At 38.4% G+C, this 26,682-nt stretch overlaps 1 long non-coding RNA gene across 2 annotated transcripts in view; it reads left to right on the forward strand.

Annotated features, from left to right (window-relative positions):
* The first annotated feature begins 3,979 nt into the window (after positions 1–3,979).
* LOC112983742 (uncharacterized) overlaps positions 3,980–26,682 on the forward strand; it is a 63,509-nt gene continuing 40,806 nt past the window's right edge. Inside the window, exons 1-2 of one of the 2 annotated variants that reach the window (XR_003259325.2) lie at positions 3,980–4,090; positions 4,434–4,506. This is a non-coding gene — a long non-coding RNA (uncharacterized LOC112983742). The remainder of the gene's footprint in view (positions 4,091–4,433; positions 4,507–26,682) is intronic. The other variant, XR_010390108.1, reaches the window with a different exon arrangement.

Consider the following 26,682-nt stretch of genomic DNA (forward strand, 5'->3'; position numbering starts at 1 on the left):
CAAGCTGTTGTAGGATCTCAAATGCCAAATCTTTAAGACAAAGTCCAAGCGCTGAAAAAAAGTGAATTGATAGTGCAGCAGATGGCAGAATTTCCTCTTAACCATCATCTTGGAGGTTGGAGGAAAGGGTTACTGTTGCACCTCAGTGCTTATAAACTCTGGATTGCTTAAATCTGGTAGTTTGTCTACAGAAATAGGGAAAATTTATAGAATTGTATTATTGAAGAAAGCATTTTGTCATTATGAGATGTTTGGAATTTTACAGGAAATTCCCTACTTAAAGGAGCTAAGAAAATGCTATCTGGCTGAGATGAGTTTTGTAGGGAGCCCCGATTCCTCATCTTGCCTACTGACATGAGGTTGACAGCTCCTATTATGCATTTTAAGTGGGGACGTACATTTCAATAATGAACAAAAAACAACCCAAGATGTGTTAGTGAGCAGGGGCGAAGCACTCATTGGTGCAAAAACATACCAAATACCATCGGATTGTCATTTTGTTGCATGATCTTTGCTAGCACATCAAAAATGTATGCCTTGAGACCCGTAAAATGCTGATGCCTATGTCAGGAGGAAGATACTCTTATGGTTAAGGTACTGGTGCATCGACTGGGCTACAGGACTGGCAGTGCTTCAAAGGTGTACATGCCAGCCTCACTGCATGTATGTTAGGAGGAAGCTGAACGTGGATCAGGGAAAAGAAGCAAGTGGCAAACGGCCTGGAACGCAGCTGTGCTATGCTCCTGCTGAGGCAGAACGTAGCCTGGATTCCTTCAGGATGTCTTCGGTTTCTAACAAAACCCCAAATTGTTGCTGACCCCTTATCACACAGGGTCATCTCTATGTCTCATTTCTCTAGCAGGTAATTTTTCTTCCCGCCTTCCATCTCTGTTCTGTCTCCTAGGGTGATGCAGTCTGGGATGCCGGATCAGTGCCTATAACAAGCCTTTGTTTCCGCTTGAGCTTTGTTAGAATTACTGTAATACAAATATGCCAGTATTTCAAATGTTTTGACCGATTATGAGGCACCCTCCTCATTCAATTCTTGCAAGCCTTTAAGAACTATTCCTCCTGCAACAGTTAAAGTAGCTATGTGAAACAATTAAGGAGTATAAGGTAACATTTCAAAGACAAGCATATCCTACTAACTGAATGGCATGCATGTTCTCCTCTCTTGTTTTACTCTTTTTCTGTCAAAAAAGCTTTTTTTTTTTCCTATATTTTGCCTCATTCCAAACACAACCCCAGGGTGTATAAACAAAAAGGAAAATATTCTTCAATTGTGATCCACACTGTTTGCATGTATTGGGCCCACCCTTGCTGATGTTATTCACATGAACTTTTCCCTGGCATGATCTACACCAGTGTGCAAGATAAGCTGAACCTCCATTCCTTTAAGATCCTTGTCTTGCTTTATAGTGAGTTTTTCAGCTGGTGTAATTTCCATGACCATATGGAAGTTCATGGAACTTTGACAATTTACCCCCTCTAAGGACTCCTCAATCAGAATAAATGGGCTTTTAAATTTACTGACATGACAGCAACATCTAACATAAAATCTCTTTATACTGTTAGAATGGTGTAAAGGGACCTTTGCATTGCTGCAAATCAGGCTTATTCTGTTAATTCCTTTTCTGTGTTTATATTTGTATTTCAGAAACAACAAAAACAAGGTATGTAAGGAGCATTAAAAATCTAACAAATATATATCCAATTTTAGCAAGGTTTTTGTTTCTCTCTCTCTACCATATCAGGAAGATATTTATTAGACTATTAGCTATATTTTAGTTTTGCGAGGCTGTTTTAGTCTTTTTCCTCATGCCTTTTTGTTCCAGAAACAGCGTAAATACCTAAGTTACTACTGGTAACCCAACGAAGCACTTCACTAAGTATCTCCTGAAAAGAAAGTGGGTCAGTTTTCTGACACTCAGTCATTAATCTAATGAAGCACATGGTAATTGCAAACAGTCAAAGTATGAGTCTATACTATTCCTTTTAATACTAAAAATCCCAAGATACTGAACCACCAGATAGAAAATTCTGTAACTCAGTGCTTATGTGAGTTCAATAGCCTATTTTGTAATGCTTTTTGGTCTCAGAAGGATACAGATTGATGATATTTGGTACTAAGTTCTCAGATCAGCACTTACAAGGCATTTCTTAAATCTTTCTTGCCACTTTCTGTCTAGTCAATTGGAAAAATCTGTCCTGAGAGTAATTGAAAATTGCCCCAGATTGTCATTGAGTGATTTACAGAAATACCCTTTGATTATAGTCCCAGACGGTTTTATATTTTACTGGCCATCATACTGCACTGAAAAGAAAAAAAAAAAACTGTCAGCTGTGGACAACTAGATAATTGGTGTAGTTTATTCAAAAAAATTATGTCTATTTCTTTAGGCAATCTCTTACAAGGTTAAAAAAAAATCAATACCATAAATCATGATTCAATGGAAATATGATGGCCTTACAAGGTCTGATAAACTGTATCCAAATGTTTATTTTGCTTCAGCAGTATCACTTTTCTGAGGGAGGTAGAAAAGGCAGCCGCTTAGCACACTTTTTATCAGTCCTTCCCTTGTATGGCCTCCCATTTAGATATACAGTATGTACGTCTTGGTCATCTGTAAGAAGTGCACAAGTTTTTCACCTGGATGTCTTGGGTAGGTAAAGTAAGTTCATAAGGCGCATTATCTTATATAAGGTACGCTTATGTTAGCAGGCCATAGTAGGTGTCAGAGAAGTGATTTACAGAGATGCTTGTACCAATGACAACCTTCAGCTCTGAGAATAACCTTAGTAGTTTCACGATTTTAAAGGCAACCACATGCTGAAGGAACCTGCTGATTTGGAGGATTAAATACACACCAACTAAAATCAGTGTCACCTGAGTCACCTGAATCCAAATCAACTGGGTGTTAATATATCTGAAGTGTACAGCATCAATAAAAGATGCTTTAATCCTAATTTGAGTATTAGTTTTGTCCAGCAGCTGATATTTGTGAAATGCCTTTCCAGATCTCCTGTAACCCTGTGCAAAGTGAGGAGATACACTGAAAAATATTGTGGGGAAAAAAGTGGATAATGGAAATCATGACAGAAAGAAATCAAGTAGGAATGACAGGTACTCAGACAGACAAAAATGTTGAGAAGTGAAGCCTGAAACTGCCCAATATTCAGATCTGTCACATGTGCAGCAGGAAAATATCTTTGGAAAAAAACAGCTACAGCTCAAAATCTCTTTCTGCTGAAGGAACAGCAAAGCAATGAAGCAGAGGTCTTGCAGGTCTGGTATCAGGAAAGCCAGCTGCTTCGAAGTGACAAAGGTGGTTGGATATTAATGACATTGTTTTAAAGTGAACACAGGAAAAACACATCAGTATTTCTCTTGGGATAATTTTTATCATTCCAGCTAAAAAACCTACTAAAAACTACTGCAAGGCCTGGGATATAAAATGGTGGTAGAAAGATAAATAGCTTATCCTTAAAGCAAGTAAATCCACTGCCACTTCAGTTCCTTTTTTATCATGCAGGTGTTAGGACTGAAAGTCTTTCCTAGCATTCGGGAGGCACAGGAACACATGCAGAAAGCCTGGTCCTGGCTGTACAAATTACTGCATTTCTGCTTACTATATAGTCTAAATACTTGTTTTGTCCTGGACACCAGCACTTAAGGATTAACACCTTCATACGGACCACCACCGACAGGGTTTTGGGCAGCGGGGGCTGCCGGGTGCCCAGGGCGGGAGGAGGCAGCGAGCTGCCCCGCGCCGGTCGCAGCCGGTTCCAGCCGGTCTGTAACGGCCCCGCCCCGATGAGCCCGCGGCGCCGGCGGCTTTAGCAGAGGGCGGGAGCCGCGGGGCAGGAGGGGCGGCTGGGGTGGGGTGGGGTGGGGTGGGGGGTGCTTCGCTTCGTGCCGGGGGGGTGCATCTCCATGGGGCTGCGGCCTGTGGGGGGTCCAGGCTGGGGTAGAAGAGACGGGCAAGGAGCCGGGAAGAGCAGAAAGAAAAGGGAAGGAAGCCCGGCGCGGCGGGGAGGAACCTCTGGGCCCTGACCCCAGGCTCCTGTGCTGCTCGTCGCCTCAGTGCAGGTGCTGGGAGGGAGAAGGGAGGGAGCCTAAGGTGCGGGGGTGACAGGGGGAGCGGAGGAGGAGAGGTGTTGGGGGCAAGGGGCCCTGGGGAAGGGGGAGGAAAGGTGTTTCCCTAAGTGTTTGTTTAGTTGTTTGTGTTGTCTTTGTTTCCCAATACTTGTGTTAGCAATTAAAAATTTAGGTTAGGTGGTAATCATTTAAGTTAAGGCTTTTGCCCATTACAACCTCACCAAAATTATTGTCTAAGAATAAATCTGTTTAAAAAGAATTGTTATTTACAGGTAAGGTTAATTCTGTTACTGTAAGTGAGTTAATGTGACTTGGTCTTTTTGCCTTTTTTTAGGATCATGATGTACTGATGAAACTCAATGATAATTGGAGGAAAGTTCAGAAGCTTTTCCCTTTTCAGCCTAATGGTAAGTAACTTTAAGGTTTTTTTTTTAATTTAATGTAACTACTTCAAAATTTAAATGTAAATAACTACTTCAAAACAAAAGTGCTTTTGTTGTTTGATGGAGCACATGGAGACTAGCAAGTAGTATTAACCAAACTAATTGCTAAGATAATAATTATAAACAAACTCACTATTTGGATATTATAAAAGAAAGCAAATGCTTAAGAGAAATTGCTCATATCTGAGAGTATTAAAAGTGCTTAAATTTGCATAAATGAGCTAGAATCCCTAAGAAGCTAAAATTTGGAGAAGTCATTTGAGAACAGGAGAAACACCAAATTCTCAACTTGCAGTCTAAAAGAGTGATCCAGTTGCTGATCCTGACAAAGTAATTGTAAGTGTCGCTGCCCACTTCTCGGACTTCAAGTATTGACTCCATAAATGTGAAACTACTCATTATTTAACAGCACTTTGCAAAGATGTAAATGATTTGTATGAAGCTGGAGGAATTGCTAAAAGATGGCGTTGATATCAGAGCTGTCACTTGTAAAACATTTTGCCTTTCTTCCTCCCAGTAGTCTAACTGTCCTGGGTCACGTAAGACTTGTGAGTACCTTGGAGAGAACTGTCTTGCTCTTCTGTCGTCATCTCTGTGCGTTGCAGAGCTAGACATTCCAGTTCATATCTTTTCCTTATTTAATGTGTATGTTATGACTTCAGATGTCTGTGAGGTAAATACCGTAGATCTGATCAAAGAAAGCACGTTGTTTTTCTTGAAGGAAGGAAGGGAGGCACCGTGAGGTCTTCTGTTAAATTAATAAAGCCTTTAATGAGTTGTATTCTGTGGCATATGATGCCATTAGCAAAGTTGCTGTGCAGTAACTTTCCTCTAAAGTCACACCTTGTTTCCCTTTAATTAGTTAGGTTTTGTCAATAGTGAGAGTGAAGTGTCTCTTTATGCATATGGCTCGTGTACTCCAAAAGCAGGTGTGTTGTCTACAACCTAAACCTTCCCAAAGATATCCTCCAGTGCCTATTTTCTGACAATGACAAAACATTATAAGGTGTTCATGGGTTTTTTGCTTGCTGCTTTTTTTTATTCATCTGGGAACAGCAAGAAAATGCCTGTAGAGAGAGAGAAGCCTATTTTGAGGAAAAACAATGAGAATTTGTGTGAGAATTGTGGTTAGTATAGAAAATGAATGTTGTTTTAGGCATTGAGTTATGGGAAGTCAGCTGTGTGTGTGGATGTGAGACAGTTTTTTAACCAGCTAAGGACGTTTTGGAAAAAGGTGTCATGGCAACTGGAATATTTCTGTTTAAGTAGCAGCAGCTGTGGAAGAAGCAGGAGAAAAAGAAATAGGCCTTGGGCACTGGAGATGGGGTTTTGCTGACAGGTTCTCAAGTTCCCTTTGAGGGGCTGCAGGAATCCGGATTTCTGGGAAAGGGGCACAGATGTAACTTGCAGAGTAGAGGATGGTGCAGTGTCTGAGAAGGAAATACGGACTGAGATGTCCAAAAAGACTCATGGGAGTTTTGCCCAACCTCTGAAAATCTGGTGCCTAGGGAAGCACAGTATTGTCTGTTACTGGGCAGACTGATTCAGATAGGCCGGAGCACAAAACTGCATTAAAATCCTTTTAAAAAAATGCATTAACTTATTTCTTGGTGTATTAGTTAAGAAATAGCCAAATAGTCTGTCATCTTCTGGCTTTGGAGTGCAATACCATTATAAATAGGACATGTTTCCATTCATTAGTGAAAGTAAAAATTGAGTGGGAGACTGAGAAATTGGTAAGAGCAGAAAACAAATGTAGAGCAGAAAACAAATGTAGTTATGGTTGCACAGACTGGAGTTCAAAAGCATGTATTTTTATTTCTATAAATGTATTATCTCTATCTGACGTTTGTCAGGAAAAGCCCTACTCTTTAACAGTTTTGCTTACGGAGATTGCTAAACTGGAAGAGAGACTTCTTCAATAAAACCCTGTTAAAAACGTACGTTAATATGAGCCAGGAACAAGGACCTGAAAGTGTGGGTTAATTTCTCTTTCTGTTACAATGTGCCAAACATACCTCAATAATTCTGAACCATATTCGAAGCTGATGGGTAAGTAAACAATACAAGAATTAGACCTATAAAATTTAAACAAAAGCTCAGTGTTTCCACCAGTTGGAGTACACAATCTACACTGCGTTTTCCTTTTCTATCCCAGTTGCTGTTATAATTTGTTGGCAAGGGCTGAGGTAAGTACATTGCAGCCAACATTCTCCCTGTAGGCATTAAACAGTTTACCTGAATGATGTACGTTGCTTCTGCCAGCTTAAGGCTTTGAGTCTAAAATCTTTTTTCCTCGATATTTGGTCGTTTGCACAAAAGCATAATATGCTTGCAGCTGCACCAGAAGGCTGGTTCCTCTTCAGCTGGGGCCAAGAAATCACAGCTGTGTGAAGTGGCACGTATCATAAACAATTAGGCAAGGGAATCATTTTTTAAAGCATTCATCCCCTCAGCTACGCAGCGATCAGAAAATAATGAAATAATACCCTCCTATCAAAGAAAAAATATCTCAGAACCTGATAAAGCAGATGGGCTGGTTTAATAACAGATTGAGGCAACGTTCACCTCTACAGCGCTGGTACCTGTAGTAAAACTGTAAGAATTTAAAATCCGTTTGACATGGGATAGTATGTGTATTCCAGTTGTTGCTGAGAAAAAAATCAACTTGCAAAATCATCACTGGGACCATTTTTAATTGTGTCAGAGAAGAAGCAGGGGAGAGGCTGAGCTATTCTTCTGATTTGTCCAACCCAAAGTTTGAACCAAATGGAGATACAGTGTAGGGGAATGAATATCTTTGCAGCATCCAGTCTACATGAAAAGAAGACATTCACTTTTAAAAATGATAATTGGTAACTTTTGATTAGCACTTTGATTTTTGAAGACTCTTCTCCTAGGTTACGAGTGCAACAGCTTCAGCAGCATTGATTTAAGCTTACAGTGAGAAGAATGCATCTTCTTGAATTGATACTCAGTACATAAAATCTATGAGAATCTCTCTGTCACCAAATGGAAACATAGAAACCCACAAGCTAAAGTTAGGGTCCTGTAACTCTGTTGAGGTACTCTGGCTGTAAAGGCAGACTTAAGCCATGGAAAGAGGGGCACAGTGAAGATAGCTGGATACAAAATAATCATAGGCAGAAAGCTAAAAAATGTACTAGCTACCAGTGTGAGTACTGATGGCAGTTTTACAGACATCATAATTTTGTTGATTTGGAGGATTTGATTTGTACAAATGTGTTTAAACAAATAACTGTAAATAAGTGTAACCATCAGTTCAGAAGAGTAAATTTTTCCTATTAATAGTCAATTTAAAAATAAAAAGGGGGGGTGTGTGGAATACACTTGTGATGGCTAATAATTCACCACAACCAACCATTAAAACTGAGAACCATTAATAATGGAAAAAACAAATAAAAATACAGAGGGCTAGAAAGATGAAAGCAGTACACAGATGGTTAGTGGGAGACCTGTTATGTATGTATATTTTTGTCAAAATATGTATTAATGAACAACATTTGGTTGTATCATGGATCATATGATATTTGACACCAATCCTGCATAGAATTAAGCACATGCTTCATGTGAAGTGTGGGATAGTTCTGTTGCTGAAGCAAGACTTTATCCAAATAAAAGCTATATGCATTTGAAAACATTTTTTATAACTAGAGAAGTGCACAAGTGTTTTCAGGCATGAGTATTTTTTTTAACTAAATTAAGTGTTGCCATTTCCACTTAATGTTTATGCAACTATCATTATAAATGATTAGGAGAAGGATGTAAAAGATAATGAATTTTGAGCACTCAAATATACAAGGTGAAATTCTCAACCGAGTGAAGTGAATGCAAGCTTCATCATTAAATGGAAACAGATTCACTAACCTTTTCTGTTCTCTTTATCAACAAATGCAATCTAATATCTGATAACAATAGGTCTGCAAACCAGGGCTTGATTATATTACTGCTTGTGGAGCCAACTTTTTTTTTCTTTAAATCACAGTGTGTGTTTATTGAAAACAGTTTTCAGTATTTTGATATGTAACCTTCTGTATAATACAGTTGCACGTAAGAACAGAAATCTAAAATTGATCTTTTTGTAGCTGTGTTGTGTCTGTTCCTTGTGTATTTTTTACATTCTATACTGTATAGCAGCTGATTATCTTACTGACGAAGTATACTGTCCTGCCTTTGGCATTACAGAATCAAAGAAGAACAAATTTATTTCTGTTTATTTAAGTAACAGCAAAATTTCCTCCATGACCTCTACATTTTTTTTACTTTTGATAGTGATGTATGAAGCAAGAAAAACAGTTTGACTTTCAGATACACAACAGAGGTTATGCTGGCAGTAAACAAAATCCTCTTTCAAATATCTGCAGGAAGCAAGCTTGATGTGGAATTCGCTAAGGGAAAAGAACCTGGAATATAGGTAGATAGCAATAGAACTGTAGTTCTCAAATACATTAAAGAATATGAATGAAAGATGATATGGAAATACTTGCAGTTGCAAATCATTGTTTCTGTGTGTTTTCCTACTTAATCATTTGCTGTATGCATATAACAGTTCTGTAAACATGTATTCACCTGTTAAAAATGCAATAATTAAAATGTTACTAGTTTTCAAGAAGCATATAGCAGCTTGAAATATTCTAGAATATTCAAGAATATTCTAGAAGCATATATATATTTAGCTGTATTGGCTTTTAAAACATGTAAGCTTTACTTTGTTATTAAAGGGGGGGATTTAAAGAAAAACGTGCAGTAAGTAGCTGCTAAAAATATCTTAAAAAAATGTTCCGTACTTAAAACTGAGAAAAAGACATTGCAGCAATCTTAAGTCTACCCCCCAGTATATAAATTAAGGTTGGATAATTATCAGATAAATGTTCAAGAGCCATAGTATATAATGAAAATTTTATATGCCTTTGCAGCATGATTTGCCATTGGAAATATTTGTACAAGTCAGACGGACATGGAAGAGTAGAGTAATAAAAAAAACCGGATGAAGCGAATTATTTGGGATAGAGAACTTTTCAGTCATTTCCAAGCTAATCTAATTCCTTTGGCATGTTGAATGAAAACTTCTCACAATACTTGAGTGCAGGACACAGCCTTCTGAGTCTTTTTTTTCTAGAGCATACAGAGTACATGTATTCATGTAAAACGGGTGTAGGGCTGTGTGTGTGTCTGTATGGCATACAATGAGGGGGAAAAAAAGTTGATGGAAATGTTTTCCTTCTTTGCCAGCAAGTTTGCTTTAAAAACTCCGTTCTTTAAATATTGGGTAACAGGCTAACTTGTCACCCATAGACAGCGAAAGATTTTCAAGAGGCAGAAGGTACTTGCAGAAAGTACTTGCAGTGAAATAAATAAATGCTTAATCTAATAAGCTTTTATTTGACATCTCTGAAAGGACCTTTCATGCACCTACCTAAATTTGGTCTTTTTCCTTCACTTCCCCAAGTGAGGATTCCTCTGCCAACTCAGACTGTATTGGTTACTTACAATTCTAGCTGGCCTTTTACATTACATTCATTCTCCCTGGCTGGGCAGAGCAAAGAGCGACCTTCTGTTCAACTCACTGGATTATTTTAAAATACTGGTCTTATCAGCTTAATGTTGCAATAATTGTTCTTTTTTCCTGTTTATACTATGCTGTTTTTTTGACTCCAGGACAATCCCCTTATTTATCATTTTATTTCACTAAAAATGATGCTGATACAATATGAATTATCTCTACTTTATAGCATCTATCATTTAGAATGAAGTTCAGTATCTGAACTTTGCAGCCTCCGGCATGTTATCAGCTGCCATCCAGATAGGTCAATCATTTGTAACATGTTAACTCCAATGCTTTATTTTCCTTCATAAGTTGCAAGGTCACCTTAAACCCTGGAAAAGGCCTAAAGAGCAGCGAAAGATGAGTGGGCAAGGAAGTGATGTGTTCAGTGTTGCTGTAACTTGGATGCTGCCAAACAGAATGCTATCTAAAATACTAATAGTGTATCATAAGAAGGCAAAGCAATTTAGTGAAATACCACAGTGGTTAGTCAGATCCTTCTCTGCCAGAAATTTTGTGTCTGGTTCCAGAAAATGCCATTGCAACTCAGAATTTTTATTCTTGCCCTACCTAGGCCCACAATTCACAAAATAGCTGGCTCCCTTTGAGTCTTTTTTCTAGTTCTCCATAGCTTTTATGACTCCTACCTAGACTCTCAGGATAAAGCTGACAAGTTGTTGATTCCTAATTTAATAAGGAAACCAAATGTCTTCCTCATATCACTGTTCTGAGGAAGTCACCAGAAGTACTCTGCTTTTTGTCTGAATTTCAGGGAGCTGGTATTAAAGAAAGCTGCATTGACCGGTGAGGTATGTGTATTTATTATATTTTTGGCTTTAGTGCTCCTTTCAGTAGTCGAGATTGCATCACTGTGAACATTTGTACCTGTTCTGGAAAAGATGAGAGTTGTGAACTGCAAATTTTCCATGAAACTATTTTCTCAAAACTGTTGAGAGTAACTTAATCTACAAAGGACAGAAGATCTTAACAAAGCAGGATATCTCACAAGCACAATAGGAGATGAAATTCATTGTGACAGCTGCAAGGTAAGGCACACTGGAAGGAACAATTGATACATTGATGGGATCTAAATTAACTGTAACTACTCAGGGAAAAAGTCCTAGCTGTCATTGTGAACAGCTCAGTGAAAACCTCTGCCTAGTGTTCAGTCATGATTAAAAGCCAAACAAGACGTTACAATGTGCTAAGGAGAGAATAGAGAATACTTTTGAAAATGCTGTAAGGCTGTTCTGTAAATCAGTGTGTGAGCTCACCTTGAACCATGTGTTCAGTTTTATCACCCCATCTCAAAAAGGATGCATCAGAAATAAAGAATAGAGGCCCTGAAAGTCTACCTTTTCAGGGAGATTATTGGGTCAAATTCCTTCTTTGATTAATACCCTGTGCTGTCCCTTTGAAATCAAGTTCTTCTCCAGGTTACAAATCACTATAGAATATGACCTATTTAATTTAGAGAAGAGATATATAAAAATGCTTGTGGTGAAGATAGGCAAACTAACGGATGACACACTGCAAACAGATGCTTTTACTTCCCTTTTTGAACAACCCTCACTCTTCAAGTGACCAGCAATGCATAAAGGGAAATACAAGCATATGATTTTATAAATAGACATCTGATACTTCCTTTATACAAAATATATCCTTTTTCTTCCACTGGTTGTTCCTGGTTAAAAATAATTTGGGGAGTTGGAGAGGAGGGTGAAGATACAAACTTTATAAACAGAAGTAAGGATTGGAAAGCAGAATGCAAAACGGATTCAGGAAGAATGACTCGAAATGGAGGGCAACTCAGACGAAGGTGCGGAGAACTGCAGGAGAAAGATACTGACCTCACTGATGAAGGAGATAGAACCAGGGGCCAATATGCAAAAATACGAGAGTTGATAAACAGGGTAACAAGAGTTGGAGCACAATTCTGAGAAACTTGATAAAGTCTTAGAGGACATGATGTGTTGAAGCAGGGAAGAGGTACAAATTGCACCCAGGTACAAATTGCACCCATGTCTGTGGTGTTGCTGCAGAAAAACCACCTGGTTGCTGAACAGGTCAGTTGGTATGTTTGATCAGGATTTTGACAAGGCCTGCAGCGTGGGTTTACATTAATTTGTGGCTGGCCTAAGAAAGACTGTTTAGGCACTAATTGGAAAACTTTGAGTGCTCCTATGCTTGAAACATTGTTGCCTTGACAAACTCAGAAGTTCTTACTCTAGCAAAGCAAAATGAGCTGGTTATTAGTAATGAAAGCTGATCACAGAGGGAGATGCTCAGGCTGTGAATCTAACTCATAACAAGCAGAAGAGCAAGATTTCAGCAGGGCAAAAAAAGAACATTTTGTTCTCTTGTTACATGCCTTGGCAGGGGAGAAAGCCCAAGTGGAGCATGTCACAGAGACTCTGAATCTCTGAGCTCAATTATGTGATTTACAAGGGAAGTACACAGGAAGAAAAATCTGCTCTTGAGACTCATCTTTCTTGGTTTGGTTAATACACACTATGATCCATTTATAATGACAGTTCACATTGCTGTCTCCACTGAACCAATCTAGAAGGGGGCAAGCAATGGTACTTGCTCCATCTTCCCCAATTTCCCCTTTTCTTTCCTGAGGTACCAAAATCTGAGAAATCCCAGCTCAAAGGGATTGTTCTGATTGCCCTTGCATGGGTGCATACGGGATAAAGAAGGTTTTCCTATGAGTGTTAAAGGATAAACCACAATACAGACCATTGTCTACTTAAAGTGATTTCCTTTAGTATTAGGTAGTTTCAAGCAGAATTGAATAAAGGCATATGTTTTATTTTTCTTCTTGGTTTATTGGCTAAATTGCTGGATTTAAAGAATGAGTAATTCTGTGGGTAGGAGACTGAATATTTCCTCTTGGTTTCTTACTAGAGCTTGGTTGAACTATTTATTACGGTGACAGGTATATTCATCAAACGTGTGTGTGAACAAATTTCATCCTGTGGGCTGTGCATGACAGTTCGTCACGGTCACTGGAGTCACATGGCCATGCAGTTCGCTATTTAGATAACATAACCTCTGTAACTGCAAAGAGTGCCAGAACAATTCACAGCAACTTTGGTTTGCTCAGGGCTCTTTAGGGAGCAAAAGACAGTAGAAGAGAAGCAGGCTTCAGGAATTTAATTAGGGATGTAGGAAATAGTCTCCTCTTCTACTGCAGGACCGTGACATTATGTCTGTGTAAATGGCCTTGGTTGTCAAGTGAGGATTTGCATAGACTTTATGAACATTAATGATGTATTCCCCTGGGAATGGTTTCAGTCCAACAGTGTATACTGCAAAGGTGAAATAGCACTTGTGCGGTTCTTAACAGTGTCCCTTACCAAAAGTGATTACCCAAGTGCATCTACTGTGTGCAGAAAACTATAGTTAGATATCATTTTATGATAACTCTTGGCAAATGGACAATTACTAACTTTTCTCATGGTAATTGGCGTTTTCCTCAGTAAGGTCACAAAAGGCTTTTGCAAGCTGTCTATTAACTGTGCATCTCAACTTTTCTTACGTAGTGTGAAACACATTTTACATACAGTTTTTCAATGTTCATGGAAAAAATTTAACTTCTCAGCAGTAGTTTTGTGAAGTGAACCAGTTTTGCATGACAGTAACTGCTCCAGTTCCTAAAACTAGCAGCAAGCCTGACATAGATATCTGTAAAGTATTACTGTTTGGTCTCTTCTCTTTCCTTTTTTGGGAACAGTTATAGAGAAAGTGTGACATCTCTGCATAAAGAAAGAATTTTCTTAAACAGTATTCTCCTGTCTCCAACACAAACACAAGTAATTAGGATAACAAAAATACTATTCATCAATGTTATTACAGGAAGCATAGCACTTTAGACAGTGACAACTGAGCCATTGTAGTCAAGTGTCTAGACAACAAGCTGTGGCAGGTGCAGACAATAAACCAGCTTGGGTACACCTCACACTATTTAAAATTCTTTATGGAGCTGCTTTGTGAGTAAGATTGCAGGAGAAGCAAGCAAAAGGTGAAAAATCTCAGTTATAAAAGTTTCAACACAATTTCTAGAGAGGGCAAGCATAAAAGTTTACAGTTCCCATTATGGCTTTCTCTGAACCAGACAAACCCCTGAGATTACGGTAAGGCAGGCATGCCAGGGTTATAAATATATTTATAGGAAGCACTGGTGCAGTGAGTAAATGGGCTGTTGCTTCCAGCAAGCTCCCAGGAGTAATCACACATGGGCTCCACAGCTTCTCCAAGGGCAGGCATCCTGACAGGCTCTTCCCACAAACAGCAGGTAGCAATGAACTTTCAGCAGTCTCCGGGTGTGCCCTGAAGCAGATATGTCATGCAGGCTCTTTCTTGCTGCAGCAAATAAGTACTCTGTGCAGCCAAATATACTCTTGGTGTGAATATATAACCTACACATGTAGCTATTGAGTTTCTCAGGTGCATCTGAGAAGCAATGAACCCAGGAGAAGGTGGGAAGAAATGTAGGGCGTTCATGCTTTTCCTTCTGCTTACCTGCCTACCACATTCCTCTCCTTCCTCCTGGAAATACTGAATTACATATTGTGGATTCAAATGTGTGTGGATACCAGGAGTGTAAGGACATCTGCTTTGTGAGAATATCTGGTTAACGGCTGTTCAAAATAAAAGAGCACACTTGCCCAACTGAACCCATGCCTGATCACTGCGGTATATCCTGTCGTCTTACTCATGCTATTTCTGGCTATTTTTTCTGTGTGCGTTCTCTATTTTGTTTTGTGTGTGTGTGCGTGCATGTGCTCACACTAGCAAAATTTGAACTGGACTAGCTGGCAAGCAGGACAGGAGGTCCGAGTGCAAGGCGCTGGACATAGAGGTCAGGGGTGGTTATTTGTGTGTGCGTGCTCTGTGCTCCTGTGGGTGCCAGCGAAGGCAGTGCTCTGTGTGGTTCTGCGTGGCCAGCTGTTTGGTCTCCACGTGCATGTGGGTATGTGCCTCTCTGGGGTATGCTCTCCACCTCGCTGTGGGCTGGACCGATGGGGCAGAGTGCAGCCTCAGCAAGTTTGCCAGCGATACAAAACTGAGAGGAGTGGCTGATGCACCAGAGGGCTGTGCTGCTGTTAAGGGGGACCTCAAGAGGCTGGAGCGGTGAGCAGAGAGGAGCCTCATGAAGTTCAACGAAGGGAAGTGCAGAGTCCTCCACCTAAGGAGGAATAACCCCATGCATCAGGACAGGCTGGGGTCTGAGCTAATGGAGAGGAGCTCTGCAGAGAAGAGCATACTTAGTCTATTAGTATGATGGTAATACTATACTTTTAGTGTAAGTACTATTACCTCTAATCTGTTAATTTGCTACTCTAAATACAAATTTTCTTCTCCAGGATCAGCTCTCTCACCAAACAAGTTCATAGCAACTGAAAGATGAAATGCATGCAAAAATGAAATGAAATCTTGCAAGTGTAGTCACAAAATAACCAGGTAATTGTGACCGTTATAAAGGGATATCACATGGAAATCTGAGTTAGGAAGAATTAATACAGCCCAATAATTTTACAGTGAAAGTAATGGTGAGTAAAATGTTCCCACTTAACTTTGCAAACAACTTTTATCTCCAGAACTTCAATGACCATAGTAAAACACTGAAGTTTTTAGATGGTATTTTATCATTGTTAGGGTTTATAAACCAATATAGGAAAAAATCTTAATAAATACTAGTTAAAATGAAGCAACAGAAACCTTCTGGCAGGGGTGACTTTTTAATAAAAAATAGAAGTAAGACATTTAAGACATCAGTTATCTGGAAGACTTTGTTGTTGTTCTCCACAGTTTCTCTCTTCTTAAATTAGTCTCTAGTTGTAGATTGCAGAACAGACGGGCAGAAATTTTAGTGCTCAGCCTTATTAATAAATGGAGGTATGCTTTTTTTCCTGACATCCTTAAAATAGTGTCTTTCTTGCATTTCCGTATAAGTAGACATTTATTTCAGGTTCATTGTTCTAGCTTAGAACTGGAGTGTTTGCATGGTAAGGCTCCAGTTCCTAGAATGCATTAGGCTACCTCTTAATTTTAATCAAGTTGTCAAATGGATCTGAAACAGCAAGAACAGGCCGGATATTGTCCTTGTTCCACTGTGAACCTGCTGTTTTGTTCTACTGAATTTCAGCTTTAATTAGAAAGAAACAACTGTTCTTTCACACTGTTGTAGCCACAAAGAAAATCTCAGAGAAGACCAGAAAGGAAGTATAAGTCAGGCAATACAAGCACTAAGGCCTGTGTGTGGCATCACTCACCTTAATGAGGCTTTTACTCCATGTGGTATTTAACAGTATTATAATTGTTCCTTTGGTAGAAGGGAGAGGAAGAGATAGGGTTGTAAATAGTATCTAGAAAACGAGTGCTGGTGACGTAGGTGAGCAGTATTCCGTAAGTGTTTCACATACATTTCTAACAGCTTCTTGCTGGGAAGGAGCCCAGCACACACAATCCATGAATTCATGAAGGGAATGAAAATCCATGAAGGAATGAAATCCCTCTGAAGGGAGTTCAGACAAAACAAGGGAGACAATCTTTATGCATTGAAACTCATTAGAAGTTGTTTCTAAAGGCCATTAATTTCTCCTTCAGTTCCCTCAACAAGTTGCATTCATACCATGAGGCTGGCCAGAAACTGTTCATTAGCATTGGTTAATCTGAGGGTTAATAAAATATTCTGCTGCTTTTTTACTTCAGTGTGTACTTTATCACCGTATGGAAACATGCTCCGTTTTATCGCTTTGTGAGTTTCTGTTATCCTGTTTTAGCTAGAGAACATCATGCCATATAGGTGTTGATCTGACAGCTTTGATCCCCTTCTGTACTGTCACTTCTTGCCCTGTTTCTTGGGTATGATCTTAACGGAGGCTAAGAGTTCCTTAGAGACCGGGAGTGCCAAGCGCCAGCTTAGGGCTTAAGCGCCGTAGATAACTGCCCAAGTCTTAAGTAGACTGTCGGTGGAGTAGGAAACAGCAGACTGCCTGTTTTGTGCAAGCCAGAGAAGACAGAGAATTAACTGTTTCAGAACAATGTATTTCTTTTCCTACTTGCTCAGCCTTTTCTGCTGTTGCTGTTAATAAAGAGGTAGAGCGTATGGCGTGGTAACTACTCAGTCATAGACTTGCACACCTTTTTTTTCCCCGAAGCCCTAGAACTAACTGTGCTGCTACAGCAAAACACAATTTTGCTTATTCTCCAGAGAAAAAACAGGTCCACACAAGATATATAAGATTATGCACTTCTGCAACACTAATGCATCCTGACTGAGGCCTTTTAGCATACTCATAATAGAAATAAAAAAGAATAGATGTGTCACATACGGGAAAAAGTGCTTCATGTAACTGTGATGTTTTTCAGCTGCAATTGTAAGCACCTAGGGGGTGAGTGGTACCGTGTGCTTGTACAGACAATGAGAAGTCTCAATACTGAATAAATCTTCTGGGAGCTAATGTAATATAAGAGTTTACTACTATCACTATGAATAAGATTCTGCCTGCTTGGGATCACAGTGAATGTTGTTTCCTTCAAGACTATATACCGCTCCGGTAATCTCTGAATATCATAATTTCCAGAGAGGTATGTTATTATGATAAATTTATTGCATTTCTGAATAAATTTTCATGTCCATTTCTGTTTATGAGAAAACTCAAGCAGCAGCTTAGTCCTAATAAATGTGGAATTACCTATGGTAAAACATTTGCTTATTTGATCCATTTGTGTTAGGATATACTAAAATCTGCATTGTCATAAGGATTTGGTCATCTCATAATCTCTATTTATTCTTCCCACAACACTTTGAAATACAGTGTTGCCCACACGTTTTATAGATAAGGAAAAGCAAGATGAAGCTAGGAACTAAGAGGAGTATTTAGCCATTAAGTCTTTGAAAATCAGGATGTAGTATTGCTTAAGATTAAAATTAAGGAGTCTCATTTAACAAGACTGTGATATTCACATGTCAAATCTAGCATTTCTATGAAGAGTTTACTGTTGATAAAGAAGTCATTTCCAGAAGAATTAAGGACATTAATGAATTATTTTGAAGTGTTTCAAATTATCAATGTTAGAATATGACTCAACAGCTGGGTGAAATACCATGAAAACTTTTGTGATACATAGTTTGTCCTTATATATTTTTTCAAACAGAATTGGTGCTAAGGTGGAGATTTTTCTCAAAAACTGTTGGGCAAAGTGAGCTGTGTGGTAAAGTACAAAACACTTGCCAGTTTTATCCATTATCTTTCCTTGTTGTGGACTGGGTTGTGTATGGTTGGCCATATAAATCACAGGCTACTATTGTTTCAATGGTTTGGGGTGGATATACAGAGTAATAGGTGTCAGTTACTGTGGTTTAATTTTAACAGCTTAAAATGTAGTAGGTATGAAGGCCTTTCTCCAGCCAACCTCTTCCTAGCTGAAAACAATGTTTAAGACAGCTTTCAGTAGGGAGGTCAGCAGGAAAAATCATGTGGAGACTCTCATAGACCAAATAAGAGCAGAAAGACAGGAAAGTGGAGCAGAGTCAGACAGAGTATGTATGAAAATCTGTATGCTTTTTACAGATCCTCCAAATACTAGTAAATCCGTAGAAGTCTGGTTTAAAATGTACTGTGGCTGTAGGTAAGCCACTCCTCAGCAAAGGATTCTGGGAAAATGTTGAGCCACTTCTCATCAATTATTTTCTCCCCATTCTTCCTCAGTGGACCTTTTTTTCTTGCTTTGGTTGAAGAGATCTAGTGCTTAATTAGAATACCAGTAGGGATTTTGCAGGTGAAACTTTTGCAATTCACACATCTGTCTTCTTCAGGACGGTTATTAGGCTGGAGCACAGCTCCATTTGTCTCCTTTCACAGGCTTCTGACAAACCATTCTTTGTTCCCTATGGGAGTGTGGGAATTGTCATGTAGGCAGAAAATTGACCCTGCATGAGGGAGTCTGTGAATGAAGGATTACATTTAAAAACAATCTTAAAACAAGAAGACGAACTTCAATTTGCAACATTAAGTAAAACGTGAAATTGTTGAGGAAAAAGAGAAAAAAATACTTCTTTGCAGGTTATTAAAATGAAAAATTGTGGCTTAATACTGAAATAACTTACCTGGTGTTGACATTGCTGTATCCTTTCTGAAAACAGAACATCTGGGTCTGTCTCACCCTGAAGCTTTGAAGAGTAGAAAACATCTTTTTTTTTTTTTCATTTTATCTAGGAGAGCCTAGTCTTACTATGGAGAAGTGTGACTGCTTTACACAGAGGGTCCTTTTCGTGGGTACATCTTTCTTACAAACAGCTCACTAAACCACTGAGACAAGCCTACATAAAATGTGCTTCTGGGATGCGTTTTTCCTATTCTCAGCTTTCTGCACTTTCCTGCACCTTGTCCTTTGATACCTCAGGGCTGAGCAGCATCTCGGAGCACCTGCAACAGGTCTGATAACTTGAGGCAAAGCTCTGTTGCTGAAGTTTATGCAATTTATTGCTCGAGTAATTGTCACCACCGAATTGTTTATTGGAAGGCTGATGGTTTAGACTACTGTTGGAATCATTGCTCTTCAGGAGCAAAGAGGCAGGAACCGTTAACACGCCTGCCTGCTAATAATTCAACACCTGCTAATAGTTCAGTGCAAGTCCAGCTGAAATTCATAGTTCCTAAAGAGGGATATGAAGAAGTCCTAGAAGATGGAGTGTATTGCATCTCTGCTCTTTGGATAGCTCCATTCTTAGATTAATTTGATACAGATAAGCATGTGTAAATATTAACTAACTAGCAACAAATAAATTGGTTTAGATGAGGTTTCTAAATTTAGAAACAAGTTACTCTCTATTCTCTTCACCATATGCTGACATTTTAGTGCTTTAACAAACCCAATCAAGTCAGTTCTCAGAGATTGCATCCTGTTACTTTTATTCTAGACTAGTTAAATTCTAGATCCTAAAATTTTACTGGCTAGCACCAGAAAACAGCACAAAGAGTCAAGAAATGATACACAATCAATACTTCATTCATACTGTCTTCTATTCTGCCTCTTCCTCATATAAATCTGTTAAGTCACTTCGCTGCCCTAATTCAAACTTCTCTTCACGATTTTCCTCTTTACCATACCTAACATAGAGCCTAACAATAGCTGTGTCTGGTGTATATATGGGCAGATGGTCTTTCCGGAGGAAATTTCTGTTTGTCATATTCGTAGTGATATGTATCTGTTTTACATCCACCCTAAGCCTGAGTTTCAGGAATCATTTTGCATTCCTACATATGTTTATGTCAGCTGTCCCACATAACTTAAGAGTTAGTTTAAAGAGTTATTTGTGTGATGATGGTTATCCTGTGGAAGTAGGACTAGATTGCTCAGAGGTGGTTAGTATTTGGATGCTCAGTTGTTGTCAGAATTTTATTTTTACCACAATGTCAACTCTTAATTAACTTTTATTGTTAGTATTAGTATTAATGACTAATGCAACTTCATTTACAGTTTTTGTATTAGAGCTCCGCTGACAATTCTCAAAGAAAGGTGTTTACTCTGTGGCTTTTTACCTTTTAGTATTACTGTATATGTGGCTAGATTGCATTTTTCCAGTCTATCTTTCTGCCTCTTTCTCTATCTGCCTGTTGTTGTTTTACTTATATTCATTGTAAGATACTGAGACAATTATCACAACAGTGGGGTCTGAAAATGAATGGTAATGTCAGGTAATGTAATGGAAGCTGCTTTATACGTGGCTCTGTTATTTCCAACATCAGACAAATACATAAACCTGATAAAATAATAGGAATCAGTCATTTAGAGCAGTACATTTTGTGCTTATTGAAGGCAGTATGTTTTTATTTGTTAAATTATGCTGAAGAAACTTTTAGAAGAGCAGAAAGTTCACTGGTGCTTTCCTGACCTATTCTGAGGGGGCCCTTTATTTATTGCAGGTTGCCAAGTTACCTTCTGCTTGGTCACTGAAATCACTTGACATGAAGCTTTTATCTGCTCGTGGAAGGTTGTTGACCATGCCATTCATTTCAGTAAAGAGTTATTCTGTCGCTTTTAGTCATAGCTGCATACGTGTTGTGATGATAATAGTAGAAAACTTTATCTCTTAAAGTGGCAACTGTTATTTTATCCCCTGGAGCAAACTGTCAGGATTCCTAAAGGTCTTATATTAAATTGCAAATCTGGGACCATCATTTAGGAATTCTAATTTTAGTTGCTCATGTTGGAAAGTGTAGCTCTGAGCAAAGGTACACTCAATTAGTGCTAGGTTTTGGAATTTTTCATCTAACAAAAGCTTTTTCAGTTAGTTCAAAATTAAATCAAAACATTTCCAGTCCACTTTTTCTGAAATACAGTAACCAAAAAAATCATCAAGTGCTATGTACTCTAGCAGCATTTTCTTTAATAATGGATTTTCTGTACACAGACAGTTGAAGGTTGCTTGCCTGCTAAGGCAAAATGGAGCTGATTTTTGAGTAACTGAAGTCCACCATCCTTTCGTTAATGCCTAAAACTGTGGGACTCCGTAACATCAAACCCTAAAGCTATATTTTAACTGATACAAATTTAAAATAGCTTTCAGCAAACCCTAAATTAACTCTTTGTGAGCGGTTGGTTCCTCAAGAAAATACCTAGTTCATAATATTATATTCAACTCATGAAGGAAGATATGTTCTAAGTTGTTTTCCTACCTGATTTGAAGAAAAATGTGACAAAAGTTTACTGAGGAGTCATTTGATTTGCTTAGTCCTGAATTTCCCAGTTTGGTCTGCAGTGTGTTGGTCATGATGGTTGCTATATGTGATAAGATTTTTGGGTGAGACTAAAGGGGGAGATGGTGAAGGTCTATAAAATCATGAATGTCCAGAAAAGGGTGGATAGGAATCGACAGTTCTCTCAGGGCTAAACCTGGGGGCATCGATTGAAACCAGTAGGTAACAGGAGACTACTTCACACAGCATATAGCTAAGCCTTGGGTGGAAATACTAAATTTAAGTGGGTGCAAGGGGAGCTTGAGAAGAAACAATTCTTGACAGAAATTTAAAATGGACAGGTGAAAATACTCAGAAAGTGGTTTCTTATATCAAAGATTTCAGTTAGGAGGGAAGTTGCAAAATGTGGATAGTGGCTCTGTTCTTCCCCGTACAGTATACAAAGTGGTACTTGCTGCATCTTTCTCCATCTTCTATCCCAGCTCCCAGAGGCAGATCTCATTACATGATTTTGTTCCTGGTCAGTAAAATGCCTTCGTAGGTGTCTAAATAGGCATTGAAGATGCCTGGATTGTGGGGAGGATGGCCGCATCTGGGACTTCCCTAAAGCACCTACGTTCCTTCCTGCGAGACTGCAGGCTCCGAGGGAGCAAATGGGGCGCACGCAGCCCCCTTCCCAGCACGGGGCTGGCGTGCTGCTGGGCGCGCTCTGGGAACGCTGAACTGCTGCCGTGTCCTGCAGTTCAGCTGTAGCAAAAGCCGTAAAATTGCATTACACTGAACTCAGCTCAGTTACACAGTTGCATAGTAAGCTACAGAAACAACAAGATTAGGTGACTTAAATATGCAGTAATGTATCTTTTCACAATATTTTGAATGAACTATGATGTGCTGCAGCTACTTTGGCACCCTAAAATGGCTCTGTTTGATTTCTAAGGAATATACTGATACTAATTTATAAAAAGACCAAATAAAATCAGTATTTTATAGTTCTTTTAAAAAATGAGAAACTGACAGTTTAATATATGCTTTTTCCAGGGTATTTTTAATTTTGTCTATAAAACTCTAAAATAACATGTTTACACATAGGTATATACACATAAAGATTAAATTAGGATCCTTTCAAATGTATTGGCACTGGCTTCAACATGGACTTACTCTCAGGATGATTTTTCCTGTATGAAATAGTAAGAATGAGCCAAGTCTCCTGTTCACCTGTTTTGAAGTTGCATGTCATCACTAACAACTGAAATCCCGGAATAAAGTTTAGATCTCCTTTGTGTAATGATTCTTGTATAGAGTTTATTTTCTTTTAAGTTACAACTTTCTAAATGTTCAAAACCAGATGTACTGTAATGTGTATAGCATTTTATGACTCTTACTTGGTATTTTAAAACATTGTCGTTGATCTCTTCTCACTACAGCCCCCACTCCTCAAATCCAGTATTGCCTTGAAGTACATGCATGTTTTCATATTGTGTGAGTAACTGACACTTTGCTGACCATGAAAATCAAAATCATTCTCTTCTTCCTTCTGCCAAATACCAGTACTTCCTTCTGCTACCATCCCAAATAGCTCTGCTTCATCATATACTGCTATAAAATGAAGCTGGCTTTTCATATTCTGGATAGACTGGTGTCCCACTGAATAAGAGCAGTCAATACAAAATATATGGGCATGCTATTTCTATTCAGTACCGTCCAATCTACAATGACTCAAATTTTTCTATATAACAGTTTCTTTACCGTTTGGGATGTCTTTTGGTGCGTGCTAAAGTTACAGTAGATGAAAGTAAATAAGGAATTATACTCCCTAAATAGCATGGCTTTGTTTTTTGCTTTTTATTGGGAAGATGCATAGAGTAATCACCTGTGCATATCCTTTTCTACCTCCTGCTTCTTTAATACGTATTTCAGTCTAGCTCCTTCCAGGTACATCTTACACTGCACACCCAGAAAACTCACAGGAGCTGTAAAACTATGGCTTCTTTGGAGGAAGTCCATTATAAGCTTGCTGAATAGGGGGGAAAGAATGAATGTATATTGACAAATTCCTTATTAAAAATGGTCACATGATAGGATCGTTGCTCCTATCATCTGATAATTTTGCAGCTGACACTGTCTCCAAAATAAAATCCAAACTATAGCAGCTACTATTTCTAATCAGCATGATGATTCAACATCATCCCCATTTCCCCCAGGATCAATTAAGCAAAACATCAAAAAGTGTAGTGACTGTAATTAGCCAGTTATTCAGCATGCTTTTTATCATTAGCCTGCTCTGTCACCACCGCCCTAATCACAACTATAATCATGGAGAAAATTAAGCTATAGCTACTGCCCATATTTAATAAGCAATTCCAAAGCAAACTGGGTTTAACCAGAACCTAGTTAATAAATGCTTATGACCACAGGTCACTACAGATTTAAGGCAGTCTGAACTCTGCTTGTTTGAAACCATACCTATGAATTTGAAACTATGCCTGTGAAGTAAAACACTATAATGAACTTTCAGGATGACAATATAAAAATCAAGATTGATTTAAAAAATCTCATATTAAATGTAGAATGCAAGATGAAAAGTTTTTTCTTTATATTAGAAGGATGTTTCCTATGTGCATTAAACAGTAGATAATTTTATTAGCTGATGTGTGTATTTGCTAATATTAAGGCAGTGTCACTGCTGAATATGATCAGAGATGAGAAAAGAAGAAATGGGGTACGTCTGAGGAGCTTGAATGAATTTTTAGAAAAAATAAAGTAGCAAGATCACAAGTTGTAAGTTGTTTTGTTTTGTTTTCCATGACATATATGGTTCAGAAATTATTCTCAATTGATAAAGATGGAGTCCATCTTCATCCAGTGAAGGTACTGATATGACCACTATTACTGTAATACCTGTACATCGCAAACAGTTCTACCTGCTTATCTTAAATATATAGAAAAATTAGGTAACTTGATGAGAGTCACAAACTGTACTGTATGAATGTATACGGTACACATTCGTAGCAGTGACTGAAGTATAACAAACTCATTTCAGAACTAGCTCATCAGCTTAAAGACTGGCCACTTCCCCAGTATTTGATTGATTCTAATGATATTAACATTTAGAAACTTCAGGAGATATATCAGAGCTTTGAGCGGCATCTTACTGCCTCCTAGGTACTGACAGTGAGGCCCAAAACTGTAGCTGAAATGTTGTAACTACTCCTATAAAAGTGGATGGGAGTTTTTTTTCTCTGACTTCTTTAAGGCCAAAAGAAGTGTCAATTTTCCCATTTTTTCACACCTGCAGTGTATATAAAATTCAGTTAAAAATATTCAATAGATGTTATTTTAGAACAGGATTTCACTTTGTACATCTGGACAATAGAAGTAGGCATGTAAATTATAAAATTGTATTTTAGGTCTTTTTTTCAAGCAGAATTTCCACTCTGCCAAGAGACTGGAGATACTGAGCTTTTAGGGATACATTTTCCAGAGGAAAACCACACTAAAAATCAAATGTCTAGACACTTAGCAGTTCCACTGATGTGTGATACACAAGGGGAGCGACACCAGAGACGCAGCATGGTCCAGCTGATGTTTTTGTACTTCAATAACTCAAGATTCTGAGAAAGAAAATGGGGAGTGGAGAGAGACAACTCTCTCCATGCCAGCTAATAAGGAGGACCAGTCAATTTAAAACATTCTTCCCTCTGCTCCATTAGTTTATTTGCCCTTGTACCAACGTAGACTATGGCTAAATGACATTTTCCGTTTCATTTCTTGAATGTAAAGAAGCACCCGTGATGCCTAAAGATCTGTGAGTAATTTTCACTAATGCTCATATTTTAGAGAAAGATTTTCCCATCTGGTTTACTAGGATGGAATCTGCTTCAGTTTGTTCCCTTGTTTTTGGCAAGTAAATATGCTTGCATGAGACAAGAACAAGCTGCCATCCAAATGTGTTTTTCTCATGCTCAGATATATAGGTAAAAAAGAGTAACCTATACAAAGTCATGCAATGATGTAAACTAGTGATTCAAGATCAGCATTTACTGGGTCAAAGTCAACCTTGGGTTACAGCAGTAATTCCAGTGAAGTCGGTAGATTATATCTAAAATCAGTTATATCTTTCAGAGCAAAAACTTACTTTTTTGTAGAAATGTGAGTGTAGGCTGACCTTACAGAATAACTCTAGAGTTACTGCTATGTCTTTCTTTCCTTTTCAAGCGTGCACACACACAAAAAAAACAAATTAGAATTTTCTGTTTACAATGTGTTTCTGTCCTGAAACGAATTGTAGGCTTCTGTTTTGACAATATGCTGCTTCACTCCAGGCTAAATTTAGACACAAAAACCATTGCTAGGAAGGACATCCAGGTATTCCCACTAGAATTTACCACTCAGACTTACCTATTATTTTGTTCTGTAAAAGTGAAAGTGTACTCTTTATGGTAGAAATTAGGCTTTATTTGTAGCAGGTGAGTCTACGTGACATTTTGAAGAGCCAACACTCTTGACCATGTTGTTCTGAAGAAATTTTTCTCTTGCAGAGTTGTAGTTACTCTCATATTAGATGACTTTCATTAATTTTGAACAGGAGTCTTTTATCAAAAACCGCATATATTCATGTTTGTGTATGCATAATTGTATGGCTGATACTGAGCTATATTAACCAACCAGTAGCAAATTATGTACAATTTTAATACTAATAAATATTGAACAAAATCACAAAGGCTCACATGCAGCTGTACATTTCCCATCAGACACTAATAAGCATTAACAAAATATTAAATAGCAGACCTCATCTTTCAGCAAACTAAAAAATGCAAACTGAGGCAAATTGTCTGCTCCTGTCCGGGAATGTAATAGCCA

The sequence above is a fragment of the Dromaius novaehollandiae genome, chromosome 8, assembly GCF_036370855.1.
Source record: "Dromaius novaehollandiae isolate bDroNov1 chromosome 8, bDroNov1.hap1, whole genome shotgun sequence".
NCBI lineage: Eukaryota > Metazoa > Chordata > Aves > Casuariiformes > Dromaiidae > Dromaius > Dromaius novaehollandiae.